The 21,295-nt window shown below is 45.1% G+C and overlaps 1 protein-coding gene across 4 annotated transcripts in view; it reads right to left on the bottom strand.

Moving 5' to 3' along the window:
- KAT14 (lysine acetyltransferase 14) overlaps positions 1 to 21,295 on the bottom strand; it is a 395,910-nt gene that overhangs the window by 130,144 nt on the left and 244,471 nt on the right. The gene's annotated exons all lie outside the window — the stretch shown is intronic.

Consider the following 21,295-nt stretch of genomic DNA (forward strand, 5'->3'; position numbering starts at 1 on the left):
GTGAGAGGATAGGAAATATACACAAGATATATATACACAATACCAAAAATATGCAGTATAGTCTTAGAAAACAGTGCAAACAATGATCAAGTTATACAGGCTGTCATAATCAGTAACTTTACTGCTATGTAACCACCCCTCCAAGGCCTTCACTGAATGGTCAATGAAATCAACCCAGTCTTGTGAAGACTCCTTTTTGGTCTCTCTGAACTTTATCCTGTATTGTTCAGTGGTTAAGCCATAACCATCCAGGAGTGCATTCTTAAGAACTGTAAAATTATTGGCATCACATTCTTTCACAGTAAGGAGCCTATCCCTACCTTTTCCACTAAATGATAGCCATAGGATAGCAGCCCACTGCCTTTGAGGGACATCCTGTACAACACAGGCCCTCTCAAGTGCAGCAAACCACTTGTTAATGTCATCCCCCTCCTTATAAGGGGGAACTATCTTATGCAGATTCCTGGAATCATGCTCTTTTGCAGGATGACTATGGGGAATACTGCTGCTACCACCATGGGTTTCAAAACCCAACTTCTGTCTTTCCTTCTCTAGTTCTAAAGACTGTCTATCCAAATCCAGCTGTCGCTTTTTAAGCTTCAGTCTGGTTTGTTCCACCCTCAATTTATTGAGTTCCCTCTCTAACATTCTGTCATCAGGGTTGGTGGGAGGGACATTCTTAGACACAGAAGTATGATGAGAATGGACAGAAGGAGACCTGTCCCTTACAGAGGACACCCTAACAGCTTGGCTGACAGTGTAATGTGAGAGCACACCATCTGTATGATGTGACTCCACCTCAGTACCAACTATGCTAGACGGTCTAGTAATGGGCAGGCTAGAAAGTTTCTTTCCTAAATCTTTTCCTGGGGGAGTCCCTGGATCAGATTGGGAACCATTAGCTACTTTTTCAACAGATGGGGCACTTTTAGCCTTATCTTGTTCTCTAAGCATGTTAACTAACAATTCCAAGGAAGGATTCTTCCCTACACTCAAACCTCTCTCTATGCAGAGACTCCTTGCTCCTTTCCAGCTAAGGTGATCATATGCAAGTTTGGACAGATCAACATTTTGGCCTGTGCCAGACATTTTTAGAGAGAGTTAAAGTGATAGAAAAAGTGAAAAACGTTTTCAGAACTTTTAGAAAGACAGAAAAAAAAACTTTAAAAACTTTTTAGAAAGTTTAGAAGTACTTTTCAGCACTTAGAAAAGAGTGAAAAGAGGAAATGCAAAACTTTTTAGTTATGTGTATATACACTGAACTTGTGTTGTATATTTTTCTCTTATGAAAAGTACAATGACAAGAGTGGTAAGTAGTCTCAAAGCACGTATCCCACCGCTGCACAACCAATGTAGGAGGCTGGACTGGCTTGTAGTGAGTACCAAGGGGTACTTGCACCTTGCACCAGGCCCAGTTATCCCTTATTAGTGTATAGGGTGTCTAGCAGCATAGGCTGATAGATAATGGTAGCTTAGCAGAGCAGCTTAGGCTGAACTAGGAGACGAGTGAAGCTCCTACAGTACCACTTAGTGTCATATGCACAATATCATAAGAAAACACAATACACAGTTATACTAAAAATAAAGGTACTTTATTTTTATGACAATATGCCAAAGTATCTCAGAGTGTACCCTCAGTGAGAGGATAGGAAATATACACAAGATATATATACACAATACCAAAAATATGCAGTATAGTCTTAGAAAACAGTGCAAACAATGTATAGTTACAATAGGATGCAATGGGGACACATAGGGATAGGGGCAACACAAACCATATACTCCAAAAGTGGAATGCGAACCACGAATGGACCCCAAACCTATGTGACCTTGTAGAGGGTCGCTGGGACTATTAGAAAATAGTGAGAGTTAGAAAAATAACCCTCCCCAAGACCCTGAAAAGTGAGTGCAAAGTGCACCAAAGTTCCCCCAAGGACAAAGAAGTCGTGATAGAGGAATAATGCAGGAAAGACACAAACCAACAATGCAACAACGATGGATTTCCAATCTAGGGTACCTGTGGAACAAGGGGACCAAGTCCAAAAGTCACAAGCAAGTCAGAGATGGGCATATGCCCAGGAAATGCCAGCTGTGGGTGCAAAGAAGCTTCTACTAGACAGAAGAAGCTGAGGTTTCTGCAGGAACGAAAAGGGCTAGATACTTCTCCTTTGGTGGACGGATCCCTCTCGCCGTGGAGAGTCGTGCAGAAGTGTTTTCCCGCCGAAAGAACGCCAACAAGCCTTGCTAGCTGCAAATCGTGCAGTTAGCGTTTTTGGACGCTGCTGTGGCCCAGGAAGGACCAGGATGTCGCAAATTGCGTCAGGAGGTAGAGGGGACGTCGAGCCAGACAAGGAGCCCTCTCAGCAGCAGGTAGCACCTGGAGAAGTGCCAGAAACAGGCACTATGAGGATGCGTGAAACGGTGCTCACCCGAAGTTACACAAAGAAGTCCCACTTCGCCGGAGACCAACTTAGAAAGTCGTGCAATGCAGGTTAAAGTGCCGTGGACCCAGGCTTGGCTGTGCACAAAGGATTTCCGCCGGAAGTGCACAGGGGCCGGAGTAGCTGCAAAAGTCGCGGTTCCCAGCAATGCAGTCTAGCGAGGTGAGGCAAGGACTTACATCCACCAAACTTGGACTGAAGAGTCACTGGACTGTGGGAGTCACTTGGACAGAGTTGCTGGATTCGAGGGACCTCGCTCGTCGTGCTGAGAGGAGACCCAAGGGACCGGTAATGCAGCTTTTTGGTGCCTGCGGTTGCAGGGGGAAGATTCAGTCGACCCACGGGAGATTTCTTCGGAGCTTCTAGTGCAGAGAGGAAGCAGACTACCCCCACAGCATGCACCACCAGGAAAACAGTCGAGAAGGCGGCAGGATCAGCGTTACAGAGTTGCAGTAGTCGTCTTTGCTACTATGTTGCAGGTTTGCAGGCTTCCAGCGCGGTCAGCAGTCGATTCCTTGGCAGAAGGTGAAGAGAGAGATGCAGAGGAACTCGGATGAGCTCTTGCATTCGTTATCTAAAGTTTCCCCAGAGACAGAGACCCTAAATAGCCAGAAAAGAGGGTTTGGCTACTTAGGAGAGAGGATAGGCTAGCAACACCTGAAGGAGCCTATCAGAAGGAGTCTCTGACGTCAACTGGTGGCACTGGCCACTCAGAGCAGTCCAGTGTGCCAGCAGCACCTCTGTTTCCAAGATGGCAGAGGTCTGGAGCACACTGGAGGAGCTCTGGACACCTCCCAGGGGAGGTGCAGGTCAGGGGAGTGGTCACTCCCCTTTCCTTTGTCCAGTTTCGCGCCAGAGCAGGGCTAAGGGGTCCCCTGAACCGGTGTAGACTGGCTTATGCAGAATTGGGCACATCTGTGCCCAAGAAAGCATTTCCAGAGGCTGGGGGAGGCTATTCCTTCCCTGCCTTCACATCATTTTCCAAAGGGAGAGGGTGTAACACCCTCTCTCAGAGGAAGTCCTTTGTTCTGCCATCCTGGGACAAGCCTGGCTTGACCCCAGGAGGGCAGAAACCTGTCTGAGGGGTTGGCAGCAGCAGCAGCTGCAGTGAAATCCCAGGAAAGGCAGTTTGGCAGTACCAGGGTCTGTGCTACAGACCACTGGGATCATGGGATTGTGCCAATTATGCCAGGATGGCATAGAGGGGGCAATTCCATGATCATAGACATGTTACATGGCCATATTCGGAGTTACAATTTTGAAGCTACATATAGGTAGTGACCTATATGTAGTGCACGCGTGTAATGGTGTCCCCGCACTCACAAAGTCCGGGGAATTTGCCCTGAACAATGTGGGGGCACCTTGGCTAGTGCCAGGGTGCCCTCACACTAAGTAATTTTGCACCTAACCTTTACCAGGTAAAGGTTAGACATATAGGTGACTTATAAGTTACTTAAGTGCAGTGTAAAATGGCTGTGAAATAACGTGGACGTTATTTCACTCAGGCTGCAGTGGCAGGACTGTGTAAGAATTGTCAGAGCTCCCTATGGGTGGCAAAAGAAATGCTGCAGCCCATAGGGATCTCCTGGAACCCCAATACCCTGGGTACCTCAGTACCATATACTAGGGAATTATAAGGGTGTTCCAGTAAGCCAATGTAAATTGTTAAAATTGGTCACTAGCCTGTTAGTGACAATTTAAAAGAAGTGAGAGAGCATAACCACTGAGGTTCTGGTTAGCAGAGCCTCAGTGAGACAGTTAGGCATCACACAGGGAACACATACCTATAGGTCACAAACTTATGAGCACTGGGGTCCTGACTAGCAGGGTCCCAGTGACACATAAACATACTGAAAACATAGGGTTTTCACTATGAGCACTGGGCCCTGGCTGGCAGGATCCCAGTGAGACAGTGAAAACACCCTGACATACACTCACAAACAGGCCTAAAGTGGGGGTAACAAGGCTAGAAAGAGGCTACTTTCTCACACAGACTTCACATGGGTTCCCTGCAGCAATGTCTGTCTAGTTAGTGGTCTCAGTCACAGGGTCACTTGCAAGCTCTAGTGTTGTTAAACCGCCAGACTCCCCACTCTCTGCAATGATGGAAAACCACCAAACTCCAGGGCAGTCATTCCTCGACCCTGTGCCTCAGATCACACAAACCACAGACGCATTGCTTACAAGTTGGGGTGCTCACCTTCAAGTACAGGGTCTCTGGGATCTCAGTCTCCAGACTCTTCACATCAATTACCTTGAGCTTCAAGAAGTGTTTCTAGCCCTGAAAGCATTTCTTCCACACCAGTCTCACAAGGTTGTCTTAGTCTGCACAGCCATGTACAATTTGAAGAAATGGAGAGGGGACACAGTTGTCCCAAATGTCCCAACTCTTTCAGACAACACGGAAGTTGGCCCTCCACTACCATATTCATCTGGTGGCAGAGTACCTCCCTAGGACGTACAACGACTTGCACAGACCTTCGCAGGATGCAGCAACAAGTCCACAAGTGCTTCTGCTTCTCCACCTCTCCCTCTCATTCTATTTCTTGTTCAGAGGTTCAGTCAAATGTCTCTCACCATGTTCCTTGTGGCTCCCACTTCGGTGCAGCAGCCATGGTTCACCACACTTCTGGATCTTTCAGGAATTCCCCACGAGAAGCTACCCAACAGACTGGACCTTCTTACTCAAAATCAAAGACAAATCAGACACCAAGACCCCAAGTCACTCCACCTTGCAATAAGGCTCCTTAAGTCAAAGTTTGGTTACTTAGTTTTGCCTACAGAATGTATGGACATTTTCAAGGAAGCACGCAGACCCTCAACTACAGCTTGTTATGCTGCAAAATGTAAACATTTTGTTTGCTACCGTCAACCCAAATTAATTTACCCTATGAAAGCTCCTGTTCAAGGGATTGTTTGTTATTTGTTTCATTTACAAAAAGCCAATCTAGCCTACACTTCTATTTGTCAGCATCTTGCAGCTGTAGCTGCATGTTTACAAAACGGAAAACAGATTTCCTTGTTTAAAATCCCAGTCATCAAGGCTTTCATGGAAGGCCTTAAACGGGTCATTCCACCTAGGGTTCCCCCTGCACCATCGTGGAACCTAAACATTGTCCTCAACAGAGTCATGGGTCCCTATTTGAACCACTCCATTCATGTCCACTTCAATACCTTTCTTGGAGGGTAGCTTTCTTAGTTGCTATCACATCACTCAGGCATGTCAGTCAGCTCCAGACACTAACCTTGGGAGAATCTTTCGCCCAGATTCTTAGGCACTAACCCTAATTTCCTACCTAAAGTGATTTCTCAGTTTCACAAAAACAGCTCTACACACTCTATATGTTAAAAGAGCACTCATGTTTTACATCAACAGAACTAAAGGGTTTGGGGAAACTAAACAGCTCTTTGTAGCTTTGTCACTACCTCATAAAGACAGTGCAATATCCAAATCTGGAATAGCGAGATGGATAGTTATGTAGGTCACGCTGTGCTACGAACACTTTTCCAGTCTACGTCAACTCTTATGGGCTAGCCACCGCTTTTATGGAGGGACTGCTTTACAGTCTATGCAGAGCATGTGTATCTGCAGCCACACGTGCCATCAAATAGATTATGTTACTTACCCTGCAAGCATCCGTTCGTGGCATGTAGTGCTGTAGATTCACATGCACACTCCCTCTTCCCCAGATGTCTGTGGCCATTGCAGTTACATTATATTTTGTGTATATTTATACATATGTACTTTATCTTACACTCCTTTCTCACCGGCCTGCGGGAAAACAATGGAATCTATGCCCATGCCCAATAACACCAAGAGGAGGAGTCACTCAGTCCTGTGACTCATATCACTTCTTCTAAGAAAAACAACTTGCACCACTTCCGACCCAACATTAGATGGCAGGAGTATGCAGAGTTAGAACACACACGTACAATTATAAATGTATTATTTCTAGAATACATAGATTATGCAATGGAATGGCTGCTTTCTCGGTTAGAAATGTGATGTTCCACTTCCAAATCATACCAAATGTGTGTATTTTACTAGACATCAATAATATTTTAACACAAATAAGGAGGAAAAAACTGGTGTCCACATACACTAAGCCAAGTGTACTATTTGTCTTGTCTCAGTTTTCCAGATTTTATAGGACCCCACGGTCTATTAAGTGATCACGATCCTGAGGACTTATAAATGTTCACGAGCCTCATTCTAAAGTATATACAAACATACACACTGACTGCCAAATCGCAGCTGTGACTCTGTATATATGTATATATTGTTTGTGGTTACATTGCATCCCCAATAGCAAAATTATTTTTACACCTGTAATAGCTATGGATGCATTTGACAAGACTCCAAAAGTTGTTTTTTTTCCCCCCCAAGTCTGAACCATTTCTTTTGACTATCATGGAAAGAATTGTGAAAATGTATTAAATGGGGTTTTTGATTCTGGTAGTTCTGGACACACGTAACCGCCTACGGGAGTTCAGTTCCTGCACCGCACTGCACCAGGCGGTGCCACCGTTCGCTCCCCCCCCCCCCCTCCCGCTGCCTCAGAGCTGATAATCTCATTTCTGGCAGTTCTGGACACCAGGGACCACCTACGGGTTTTCAGTTCCCACGCAGCATTGCACCAAGAGGCCCGCTGCTCCTTGTCCCCTCCCCCTGCTGCTTCTGTCTCAGCACTGAGAAGCGCATTCGCCTACCGCAGGACTGCCTACGGGACTTTAGATCTTGCACCGCTCGCTATACCCAGCCTCTTGCTGGGTCATCCCTCTTGGATCTCGGATCTCATATCAGTACATGGTGAGTCCTTTATAGTTGGTGTGCTGTTTATGTACTTTTTGATTGGGCTTATCTAGAGCAGTAGTTCCCAACCTTTAGACTTATGTGAACCTTCACTGCATCTTTATTGGAACTGGGGGATCCTCCCCACTGAGTCACTACTGAAAGCTGGGGACCTAATCTGTTAATATTATTTAACTAAGCAGTCGTGGACCCCCTGGGGAGGCTTCACAGACCCCCAGGGGTCCCTGGACCACAGGTTGGGAACTACTGATCTAGAGGAATAATGGGCAAGCAGAAGCTACCTGGGGTTAGATGTCACAGTTAAACCAGCTTGACTCTTTTTTGGCCTGATCAGTTGTAGTACTAGTCAAAGAAACCAGGATCACAGAGACTCTCATCTATCAACATCCGTCAATATGGGAGAGGGCTTTAGCAGTTTCCTAATATTACAGCCGGGGTAGCTCGGGCATCTCTTGAGTGCGGGTAATGAGGACTCCTCCACACTCTGTGGCGAACTGTCTAATGTATCTGACATGCAAGCCCATTTACCAACGACTGACCGGACTAACAATTCAGTTCTCAAATGTCAGTGACAATGGGCCCTCAGCCAAACGAAAATGCAAACTCAAGTGGGGGAGCGAGAGGGGCAAATGGAGTAACTAGTGCCGCTCCTGACAATGATTGGGACTGGGCTCTTGACAGTTTTAAATCCCTGGTGATCGAATGTGCCGCTCTGTTGGTGGACAGGAAACACAGCCTGGAAAATGCCATTACCCAGCTAACCACAGCTCATACAAATCTTTTGGCCCCTGCCCAGTAACTCATTCCCAGCCCAGTCAGGCCTCTGGCATCAAGCTCTGCTTCTGTCTTGGGTCCACAACCTTTTCAAAGAGTCACATCTGCTATCGACATTCACCCTTCCTCCCCACAAGCTGCGGGTGCTTTAATATCATTGGAAGGAGCTAGTGGTGCTCAGGGACGACAAGGTGGCGGGAATGGACTGCAAGATCAAGGAACTATCTCTCAGGTGCTTTCCCCAATCAGTCCTGTTTAAATCTTCACTCTGACTGTTGACCTTACGCAGCCATCCTGATTGATGTTTCATATCTAAACTCTCCCAGGGAGTAACCCACTTTCCGGCTCAAAAACAGTCTCTCATTGGTTTACTCAAAATCCTGACTTCAACATCAATGATACATTTTGTTTAAGAGGAGGGTTGGGTGGGTCGATCCCTCGACAAAACACCTGAGAGGGGATTGTATTGTATTGTAATCAATTAAAATAACCCAGGTCTGGCTTGCAATTTAATTCAATTTGGTGTCAGGAGACACTTGCAGGCTGCCGACATTAATATTGCCCCTCTAGGTTATTTTTTACAAACTTCTACACCCTAGGAAGCTGATGGGTGAGGGCTTACGCCACCCAGGGCAGATGAGTTAGTCAGATTTACTGTTCCCATCTCAAATAGATTTCTTCTTTTGACTAATTTGGCTAGCACTGACTGACACCCAGATTATACAGATGTTCCCACAGTCGGATAAATAAGGGTTGGAAAGCCTGAGGTTCTCTCAACTCTATCTTCTACACTCATTGTTGGGCCTATTCCAGTAACCACCAAAAGCTCTAGTCTTGCTTCCACCAGTGACTACACTGTGTTACCTACTAAGCTCGTCTCCTGGAATCTTGCAGGAATAGCTTCAAAATTACCATGCTTCGATTAGTGCCAACTTATTGCTAAGTTTGACATCTGTCTTTTCCCGATATGGTCCTAGTTTCCCCAGTTCTGTCCTGGCTTTGTTTCTTTTTCTCAGGTTGTAATTTCTTTAGGGAAGGAATGACCGTCAGGAGGGCTAACAATCTGGGTGAAAACTACTCTTCTATGTGTGGCGAAAGAAAGTGATTTGTGTTCACCAGTTGGTGTATTTGTCAGTTTGCTGCTTCCCACTAATTAGACCTGCTATATTTATAGTGTGTATTGTAGGTCGGAGGCAGTAGATCTGAACTACCAATCATAAACATGGTAGCTTCCCACACAGCGGCCCTCTCATATGGAAATTGTTGCTGACAATTTTAATTTTACATTTGAGCCATTAAGTACTAACCTAGAGGATCCTGCAGGCGATGAAGATCAACTTTGGTCAGTTCCTGGGCTTACACTTCCCCATATAAAGAAATGGGCAGCTGCTGTAGTTCAACGGAATGCATTTAAACGGTACCAAGGCCCCCAAGCCTGTAATGGGAGACAACTTCAGATAAAAAGGGGAGGCATACGTTCAATCGCCTGTACAACACTAGTCTTACTGATTACATCTTGATGGACATTAGCTTCTGGCCCAAAGTGATTGATAAGGAAGTGATACTCCGGCAGGACCGTGATCATATTGCCTTGGATCTTATGCTGAGACCACATGGAACTACTTTGCATAGTACTCTCACCGAACCCTTTGATAGAAGGCTCAGACTTAGTAACAATCGACCTAGGTTAAATGGAGTTATGTTGCAGAATCTTTGACAACTTTAAGAAAGCTTTACAGCATAGTGGCTGTTTGGCTCGAAGCTGTGCAGACTAGGTTAGTGTACTTAAATCAATCTGAACACTGGGTGTGTATCAGTGCTATCCATACCTTTATGATTACACCTTTAAGGAACATCTTTTTCATAAAGTCCAAGACTCTTGCAAAAATGAAAACACAGGGTATGTGACATAACAAATCATTCATAGTTGCCAGACATTTACTATCTAAAGCCATTCCAGATCAGAATAGGATGTTGATCCAAGAAGCTAGGCAGTCTTACAAAGCTTCAATGCTATGTGCAGAAGAGATTAGGAATATGGAAAATGGACATCTATGCTATGCGCCATTAAAGAGAAAGATCATCGTTCCTTTTAGTGTGCTCTTGCCAATGGTAGCTCTGATGATGTTTCATCAACTGATAATAACGTCTTTGCAGCCGACTGGTTCGATAACTTATCAGAACTATATTACTTTGACACATGGTCAGATTCTCCCCAAAGTGAGACCGCTGGGCTAGTGCACAGAGCTCCGGACTGAGGAGAAAGAAGTACTGGGTTACTAGATCCCCAACCCGAATCCCAGCTCATAATATTAAATATGTTTCCAGTTCTGAAATTGGATTAATCCAAACAAAACCCAAAGGTTGGACAAGATCTCTGGGAATCTTTTTTAGGAATAAAAAGGATATGTGGTGTCCATGTTTTGTACTGTTTTTTAATGCTATAATGACAGGGGCACCTACGCCCACTACATATGGCCTGGGCAGAGATCATTCACATCTTTAAGAAGCGTTCTAGGGAACTTCCTTCAAGCTGTAGGCCTATCAGCCTCATTGAAAGGACCCAGAAGCTTTCAGCATGGTTATATTGGATGGGCTACATGAGTGGCTGACCCTGAAATTCTGACACCATTTCAAGCTGGCTTTAAGGATGGCATAAGCACCACTTACCAGGTGTTTCGTCTTCAGCTACTCTATTAGAAATCCATTACAGGCGGCAGTCTCTATGTGACTTTTGTGGACCGTTGGCTCGCTTTTGACCCCCTTCTTTTCAATCGAAAGGGAGCTGCCGGCCCCAGGGAGGCCGCCTAGGATGGTGGTAACACACTTGCTCCATTATAAGGAAAGAGATGTAGTTTTACAACAGGCCCAGGAGGCAGGCCCCTTTGGAGAGGGCCACAGCAAATGTGACAATGTTCCCAGATTACATAGTGGCAGGCCAGAAGGGCCTCTTTTCTGTCAGTCAAGAAGACTCTGATGGAGGAGCTACGCTACCACCTCATGTTCCCTGCAAAACTGAAAATCCTGGAAGATGGCAACTCACACTTCTTCCAGAACGCAGAAGAAGTTTAGTCCTGGATTGAGGCGTACCGTGCTGGAACACCAAGACCTATGCGGACTGACTCCAATGAAGGGAAGCGCCAAAGGAACAAACAGTGACCTAGTTGGACCAAACGGAATGAGACACTGTCCAGGCCCTCTAAAACTCAAGCAGTCGGAGACATGCAGCAGCCTTGCAGGCAGCTGCAGAGCTGACTGAAGCCAAGGGCACCAATAATGAGGAGGACTGGTGGAACTGCAATTCGACAGCCTGGATCAGGCGAAGTCTACCCACCAGTGGTCACTTTGCAGATGTCTGACAAGATCATTTAGAAGAGATGGCTTGGGCTTTGGGACACTGGGGGAGCCTTTCGCCCCTCTGAGCCTTCAGGCAGAGGATAAAAGGTGATATGGAGGCCAGTGCAGTAAGAGGGAAGCACTGGTTGGACCTTGGGCTAACCATGGTGGTCAAAGGCAGTGACTGTTTCACTGAATTGACTAGTTTGAGTGGCTGGCTTTTGCTGGGGCGCTGGGACAAAAGTTTACAATTGTTTTTTATTTGTTTGTTTCAGTTACTTGCATATGCCTGTTTTTTGGGTGAGGGGGCGGACACTGGGAGAGATGTGATCTAGGTGGTGAGGGTAGGACAGGACTTTGGGCACAGGCATGATTCAACGATATGGCACGTACACGACATGAGCATGACGTGGAACATACAGGGTATGGGGGCAGCAACCAAACAACATGATACATATACGTACCTCAAACAGTGTGGGGAACACATAGCCATGCTAAAGGATACCTACATCCCGAAACTAGAGGTGGACAGGTTACAACGCTGTTGGAGGTGTCAGATACACGGCACCACATTGGGGGTTGGGCGATGGGCATGTCAGGGAGAGGTGCTTTAACTGTGTCATGGAAACTGTGATGGACCACTCAACTCACCATTAACCAGGGCACAGGCCCATAAGACAGCGGAGGGCATGAAGGAATGGATGATGCACTGGAACATGGAGGACGTGTGGCATACACAACACACCTATGACAGGGGCTATACCTACTACTCCAACATTTACAAACTTCATACTAGGATAGATAGGTACATTTGATCAAGGTATCTTTGTTGATACGTTAAACACACAGAATACCCAGACAGAATGCTGTCTGACCAAAGCCCCCTCATGCTGACCCTACAGCTGGTGAATGAGCACCCTGTGATACCAGCCTGGTGCCTCCATATGGCAACTCTCGAGGACTCATCATTCCAGGAAAAATCTGGTACAGTCTCAAAAAAAAAAAAACTAGGAATGGAAAGCATTGAAGGCAGTCGTTTGTGGGTTCTGCCTGAGCCAAACGGTGGGGATATGCAGGGATTTTAATCAAGAGCTGTACCAGCTAGACACCACTTTACATCGCATGGACAACGCACAAGGTATAGATCTGGAAACTCCCACTAAACTACTTGAAGCTCAGAAACAATACAATACAACAATGCAGCACCTGCGTGGTCATGATTATAGAGAATACATGGTTCGCGCCCATGAACAGGAGGGTAAGCCAGGACTGTTTCTGGCATGGCTAATCGGACCAGAAGGTAGGTGCTTCCCCATCATACATGTTAGGTCGCGAGACAGAACAATACCTCTCTCCTCTTGGTATTAATGCAACGTTCCATGACTACTAAATGACGCTGATGTATTGCAAGGACTAGGCCTGCAGGGAGACCCTGATGTAGTCCTGAATCAGATAACGCTCTGGAAGCTTCCGGAAGCAGAGACTGCAGGCTGTCATAACCGATTACAGCCCCGGGCGTTAGATCCGCAGTTAAAAGAATGGCCGCAGGCAGAACAACGGGGCCTAATGGCCTCCCGACTATGCTGCCTATATTGAGATACTGGCCCAAAAAATGGAGGCCCTCTATAAGAAGGCGCACAAGTTGGAGAGACTCCCAGACTCAATGAGGGAGGCCCTAGTGGTGGCCTTGCCGAAGACCACTACCCTTGAGGCCAGCACAACCGCCTACCAACCACTCTTGGTGCTAATACTGACTTCAAGATGTTGAGCAAGCCTCTACCATCGTGCTTGAAACCACATATGCTTGAACTGATCATCACCAGAACAGGTGCATCCTTGCACGGAATACCTCCCTTAATCTTAGAGATTGTATACTATAGTCCACGATAGGGCTTGGTCGGACCACCTGCGGGTTGTAATCCTCTCAGTGGACCAAGAGAAGGCCTTTCGCACTGTGTGGTGTGACTTCCTGGAGGGAGTCATGCTGCGTATGGGGCTGGTTTGGGTGATGCTACTGTACACAAGGCCTATGGGCTCAGGTGAAAACTGTCTGCACCATTTCGTATTCGTATGACATCTTCCGAGGGATCAGACAGGGGTGCCTGCCTTCCCCTCTACTATTCGCGGTGGCCATAGAACCGCTGGCAAAGTGTGTCAGGACAAGACTCTGGGAGAAGGGCCTTATGGCTGAAGGAGAAGAACAAATGTTGCTCAATGCCGACGACCTGCTGATTTATCTGCAGAATGGGGGAAGAGGACACTGGCTTGGCCATACAACTCTTTGAGGAATACGAGTCCTTCGCCGGGTCAACTGGGCCAAGATGTGTATTTCCAGCATCTAACGAGATCCTGCGGCCAACTTACTGCTCACTTGATATACCACACAGGTTCAAATATCTTGACATCCAGGTCTATCACAACACCTCCAACTTACTAGAGGGTAACCTTGGCAAAATGGTGCGCTCTCTGAAATTCTGTGTCTCCTTTTGGAGATGCCGGAGACTCCAGATCATTGCACGGATTTCACTTTCTAAAATGATCATGCTCCCTGGACTGCTCTATTACTTTGCCAATCTGCTGGTCTGGGTCCTGGCATTTTGGTTTCGGCAGCTGGACTCCTCCCTGACAGAGGTGGACTGGGAAAACGATATCAACCCTGAACTGCTCACAGGAGAACACGCCAGAGATATGCTTGCTGGGTAACTTCACTAGGCTTGAGCCCAAATGAGTAGGGAGCAGATTTGCAGAACTAGCCCTAATATTAGCTAAGAGAAGGATCGCTATGACATTGAAAAAGTCCTCAGGGCCCAGGGTTGAGACCTGGAAACAAGATGCAATGTTATGGTCAAGGACTGCAGAGACAGCACTAACAAGGGAAGAGGCCCACAAGGGGTAGAGAGACATCCCATAGTCAACCTATGGAACAAGATGGTGAACGAATGGGAACACCCGACTGAGACAAAGCCTGAACAGGGGACACACTGGTCAGTTGACACAACACTGACCCGGAAAGTGTCTGAAGGTGAAAATAATCCCTTGAGGGTGACCTAGAGTAGGAATCAAACTGGGGAGACTAAGGGATGACCCCTGGGCTTGTGGCACTGACCCTCCCATGCACCACCCTGACGATGGATGAGATGACCATACTGCTGACCATGTCCCACCAGTAGAAGTGTCCCCTACGAGGTGTAGTTAGATATTACATTATGCTCAGTTAATATAACAAACAGGTAGTGATACCTTAATATAGCCTCAAAAGGAGAGTTAGCTATGCAACATACCATGAGACACCACAGAAACTCCATTAAAGGAAGATATCTAGGATGCAGACACACCGGGGGACCATATACCCCTGCACACACAATAGGGGGACGTGGATGGTCCTCTACATTGCTTCCTGAACGTAGGCGATGAACACCCAACAGACTACTGTAACAGATAATAGTGAGTGCTCTGTATATTTGATTTGTTTAGGTAATCTAAATGACAATAAATAGAAGTTAACAAAAAAAATATCAAAGACCTGGTAACCTACTTAGGGAGGTGCAAGAATGAGGCCCCAAGCCTAACCGATGACAGGGTTCCAGCCCTTCTGTTTGCAGATGACACACTCTTGATCTCAAAAACACCTATGGGGCTAAAAAAGCTTCTGGATCTGTTTGGGTTATTCTGCAAACAGACAGGCCTAGAGGCAAACATTGGGAAAACCAAGTATATAGTATTTAATCCCTGTACCTCCACTAGAACTAACCCTACTCTTAACAGAGCTCCATTGGAGAGATTTCATGTATTTGATTATTTAGGGGTCACGCTCACTGAGCATTCTGACTGGTCAACCCACATATTAAAGCGTAGGCTAAAACTATAACAATACTCAGTGCAAAGTGTGAGGTTGTAGCGGGGTTCCATAACATGCCCTATATCGCTGGCCCTTCAAACGTACAATCTGCAAGCTCTCGTGGCAACCTTATATGGTGCAGAGCTTTGGGCCACAAAGACGTAAGTTGCATGGAGAAAGCAGTAAAACACTTTATGTGACTACTAATCAACCTTCCTGCTAGTACCCCGTTAATACCTCTACGACTAGATCTAGGCCTTAAATCGATTGTCGACATAACAGGACTGAGAACTATACTGTTTTGGCATACACTTTGGGAGATTGCAGATTTGATTTTCTACCAACGGGACTTGAAGAATGTAATGAGGCAACCTAGGGAACTTAAAATCTCTTGGTTGAGGTTAATCAAACAATGCCTGTTCCAGCCTGGATGTGGGAGTCCACAGTCCAACCCCCTGAAATCTATAGGGGTATCTAAAATGTTGTTAAAGAGTTCATATTAGCAGCACAAACATTCATTTTTAATGCAACCAACGGTAGGTACCTTACAGCCTCCTTTCTTGAGTTTAAAGATGAATATACTACAGAGGTATTCTTGGATGACACAGAACCCCCTCTAAGCAAGACACTAATTTTAGCTAGTGATCCTGCCATTATGCTTTGTCATGGCAAAATTGCAGGGGTTCCAAAGGAGTGTGAGGCTTAGACAGAAAAAAATTGCTGTGCAGAAGGTCATCTTTGGAGGATGACAGAAAAAGGCACCTTACGTTCTATAATGCAACATTGCCCTTTATTTGAAAACTGAACTGTAATTGAATGGATTTTATAGTTTTTAACTTGTTTTGTTGTATTTCTATTAAAAATTATTCTATGTATTTTAAATTGTGATAGGTTTGTATGCGCTTTTAGGCTTCATAGCCGAATAGAGATTTATAAAGTATCAAATGGGGCAAAGTTAGAAGTAAGTATATCCCAGTTGTAAGGCCTCTGTTTGAATGATCGCCCTCATTTATTGGGCTGAAGTTGCTAATGTTTGATTCTGTGCTCTAACTGGCATAGTTAACTTACCTATTATTTCCTAGTATAAGGTGTACCCATAGCCTGTAAGTTAAACATGCCTAGTTAACTGCAGCATATATAGTGCCACCACTAAAGTGGCAATGCAATATATGGTTGTAAGCTTGCTATCAGTAATCTGACTGTGCAGGTTGAAACTGCAAATTCAACCTGTCAAAATAACCCCTTTCAACAGCCCTTAACCCTTAAAAAAAGTAATTTCACCCCTACGTAGGATATAAATGCTCATAGTGTGGGATGCATGATACTTAAAGGTAGGATCATGTTAAACTTGTCCCTACAGTGACAATGCCCTAAAAACTATTTCAACTTTAGTAAGGTTAGCGGTTCCCTAGGAAAGCATTGAAATACGTAATTTAAGTTATTATTATGAGAAATCAGATAAAAGTTTCTTGGTGGACTTTTTAAAATATTTATTAAAATCCAGTAGTTTGGTGAAGTCGAATTTGAAACAAAGATTCTACAAAAATTACTTTTAAAAAGTCACCTTTAATCTACCTAACACCTGAGCTTTCAACTGTCCTCTAGGAGCTGAACAGCTCCTTAATGAGGTATGAACTGGCTCCCAGAGCTGAGACAAAAAGTCTTGAGTGTGGGGAGAAGGTAACCATCCTTTGACTGGATGGCGCTGGGGGCTGTCCCCAGCCGCTTCCATATCTTCAAAGGATATCTACACTGTCACTGGCTGGTGTAGATCCAACCTGGGCATGACTCTCTTTTGTTCTGATCACCTTCTTCAGAACACTACTGGATCTGTGGAAGACAAAGGAAGGACTGCACCTGCTGCTTGACCTGTGAGGAGAACCCTAAGGGCAGGAACTGCTCCAACCTATACCCGGGACTAAGAAGTGGACTTCCAAGGGTCAAGTTGGCTGACCTCCTGCTAAGCTTTTAGGACACAAAAGCTACAAAGACACCCACTTTCCTGAAAAAGCCCAGATGAGCATTTTTAACTGGATCAGCCCTGGACCCTGTTGGTGGATTCTTCGGAGTGAGTCTTGACCCCCAAGGCCTGTTTCTGATGTCCTGAATCCTTTGACTGGTGTCAGAATGTATTCCTCCTGCCTAATTCTAAAAACTGGGACCTAGAAAGGTTTTCAAAACTTTATGACTGAGAACTGACTGAAGACTGGGATGAACCTGCCAATTCAATCCAATGAAGGTGCTTTGCCACTAGAGCAAAGGTTTAGGTCTCTACCGCTTAGAGATTTTCTGCAACAGCACAGTCCCTTTCAGGGGAATCTTGCGAAAAAGGTGCATAGCCTTGTGGATCCCTGTTCCGCTACAGCTTTCAGCCTTGTACTGCTGGAGGAATCCGAGCTCCAAAAAAGTGACTAAATCTGAAGTAAAAATCTTCACTGGGTGAAGGCTCGAGAAGTATCTAGCCAGCAAGGGTCCTGCCTGGGGTGCAAAAAAAGTTTAGTTTCCCTGGCATTGAGCCTTTCCACTAAAAGGTAACAGCTTCACAGGGACCTCGTCTGATGGCTATCCTCCATTATGGAACCCATCTCAGCCACAGTCTCCTTCTTCGCCCCGCTGAGGATTTTTGACTTCCATTTCAGAGACTAAGGGCCTGATTTCGAGTTTGCGGAGGGGTTACTACGTCACAATGGTGAGAGATAAACTGTGTGCAGATATATAAATCCCATTGTTTCCCATGGGATTTATATTTCGGCGGACGCAATATCCATCACTGTTGTAATGGAGTAACCCCTCTGCCAAACTCTAAATCAGGCCCTCAGTCGGACGGTAAAACCTCTGACGGGGGTGAACCTAGTATTTCTATCTGACTCACGCTCCACTGCAGTCAGCCTAAACCTTTAGCACTGTCCCACTCTAAAACGACCAGCTGTCCAGAGAGGCTTTGTGCTTTTAGTGCTATTATTTACAAAAATTGAAAAATTATATCTGCGGTTTTCCTTATTGGATTTCTGTTGCTTTAGTGTCATTTTTTTCGTTAAAGTATTTTCTATGGTTATAAATTGCATTCTTACGTTAAGCCTGCCTGCTCTATTCCATAGCTACCATGGGTTACACTTAGGTTTAAATTACTGAAACCTTTACTGGACCTAACAAGAATAGTGACATTATTTCTTGTTCTAGATGAACATCCACCTCAACTAATAATCCACTTTTTCACACTAGTTAACCTCCGGAAAAATCACTGATTTTGCTAACGTAAACTATGATTACCTTACCTCATTAAATATGGAGAACTGTAAGGAAAAGTCTTCTTTTGCATGATAACCCCCAAGTTTTGGACTGATGCTGCTGTTTTTCAACTCTGAAGGTACAACAAGACCTGGTAAACAGCCCTCTGTGCCAGTGCTCTGACCAATACTATATATATAATGGATTGGTTTACACACAATTGGCATACATTAACTTACTTTTAAGTGTCTAAAATATGATACCGGGGCGCCCAGAGCCTGTAAGTGTATTTTGTGGACTGCAGCACTTTATTGTGCCACCACAAGTGTGACAAAGCAAAGTGTGACTCTCAGCCTGCCAATGGTATCTAGCATAGCAGTTTTCAACTGCTAACTTGCCTTTGCCATTTAAAGTGATGGCAAAGCTTAAACCTTCCTTTTTAATATTTTTAAGTCAAACGAAAGCAGGCCTACTGAGCCCTAAAGGCAAGATGCAATGTATTAAAATGTTTGATATGTAGTTTTTAACTTGACATGACCTGTCATTAAAAACCCTGCATTGTTTTTAATGTGGAAAGGATAGGAGCCCCACTGGCGAGTACAGGGCTGTACACGCTGACAACTCAGCCGCATAAACTGTTGAATGGGAACTACTAAACAGGATATTTCAAGGTGTAAAAAGATCACTGTATTAAAACCAGCTTGATGTCCAAGTCAAATTAAATGTAACTTCATAAGTGGCAACTTTAGTAAGGAGCCACTTTGTTGCCCAAAAGTTTTCAAATGGTTATTTAAGGCTGCTGGCCAAAAGGCAGCTGTCTGCCCTCCTGGGGGAAGGTGTGAACGACTCTCAGGAAGATATACAGAGGCCCTGCTCTTGGAGAGGTGTGACTTATCCTAGCAAGAGAGTGTGAGCCCAAAAGGCAACCCTCAAACAGCAAGCTGCCTTTGAAGGGCAATTTTTCTTTGTGTTCTTGGAGAAAGGCTGGTGTCAAGGAGAGAGAGAGAGAGAGAAAAGAGGTTTTCAAACTGTATTTCTATTTGGTAGGCATGTAGCCCCCCAGGTAGCTACACCTCTGGGTTGAAATAGGAAGTTCCACACACCAAGAGAAGGGTTCTACCATTTTGGAAGTGGGCAGAATAGTGCATTCTGTGATAGCTAGATGCCACACTTCAGTTTGCAGCCTTCGGGACTTTCAGTATGAAGCGGATCTGTATAGCACACTTGAATTAAGAGTCTGGATACCTATTTGTAGAAGCAGTATTAAGGATTCCCAAGTGCGCTTTGCTGTGGGAGGAAGTATGAGGCATATTAGGTTGAGCTGAGCGCATCTTTGGACCACAATGAGAAGTTGAATGAAGTGTCCTGATACACAGTCTCAGAAACAGGGAACAACAACTGTTGTAATTAATTCCTTCATGACACGTTGTCCTGAGGAAGGTCTCAGGGACTGTAAGCCATGGGAGACCGAAATATCGATCACAGACCCTCATGATGAAACTCATTGCATTTCTGCAGAAATTTTTCATGAAGGATTCTGATTGCCTAAGTGGCATCAGACAGGACTGATTAATTATTAACTGTTGTTTGTTTTAGATACTCAGAGAGTTGGTGACCTCCTTATGTCCACTAGAAGTGGAGTTAGTGAGACTGATGTGGAGTTAGTGGGACTGGAGTAGGTTACCTGTGTTTGTATCATGATTAATTAGTGTTGTTCTTGCTGCTCTAATTTCTTGTATAAACTTGATGATCATACAAAACTGACATCCATTTTCTATCACGCCGTATGTGGATTTATTAAAATACAGAATTAGTCCATGCTTGGACTAGAACATCAAATGCTGATATTCATCTATATTGAGTTAATTATCAAAATGAGTCCTCCTTGAACATTTGGTACATTGGAACACTTCACAGGAAGTCATCGCTAGGTGGGAGGGGGCCTGGTAATCCATTGGCTAGTAGTTGCCACATCCCTCTATGGCACTAACTGGATAAAGTTCAGGTCACGTCTATGCTGAAAAGTAGACCAAGGAAGGACTGCCCTGCTGTTCCCTGGACCCAGAAAAGAGCGGCTGCAGCAAAGTAGCATTGCATCTCCTGCTCTTTAGGCTAGCAAAGAGAGGACTGTGTCTGTGGCGCCCTGCTTGAGAAAATGTCATACCTGAGCCCAGACAAAAGAAGTGACTCCAATCGTCAGTTAGCTGACTTCCTGGTACAGCTACAGGGTCACAAAAGTGGAAGAAGCCTGTCTTAGTGAGTTAATAGCCAAAAATGCCTGACCTTTACAGACTGCCAACGTGCAGCCTTGGAGACAGAAACTCAACCCTTAATAGTTGCACCCAAATCTTCTGTACCTGGGAGAGTCATAGTGCAGCATGGTCACCCAAAACAGAAGTTATCACCAGTTAAAATGAACCATTGGTGTTGCTGTAAAAGGAGGAGGGTGGCAACTTTTTTTAGGCTGAACTTCAACAGGACTTTGAAGGACATCAACCCTTTTGTCCAAAGTCACCGCATCATGGTTGTGGACAGAGGAGTAGCCCCAGAAGTCACCTGATCAGCATCCTGTATTCTGTACCCCTTGCATCAGAACGACTCCACTAGAGTCTATGGAGATTCACCCATAAAGACTGGAACTGGACAGGAGACTGCTTTTACTGCAAAGTAAGTGACCTACTAAGCCTATTTGGTCACTGGACTCGCTCCATGCCACAGGTGGATGCCCAAAGCGGGCTAAAGTAGTAGTGTACGACTTTATAAAAGTTTTCCAAAGTTTGATCCTTTAAAATGATTTATTCTGGTGAAAGAAAAAAAAGTGATTTATTGTTCCTTTAAAAAAATTTGTATCTCAGAATCCTCCGA

Source organism: Pleurodeles waltl, chromosome 5 (genome assembly GCF_031143425.1).
Source record: "Pleurodeles waltl isolate 20211129_DDA chromosome 5, aPleWal1.hap1.20221129, whole genome shotgun sequence".
NCBI lineage: Eukaryota > Metazoa > Chordata > Amphibia > Caudata > Salamandridae > Pleurodeles > Pleurodeles waltl.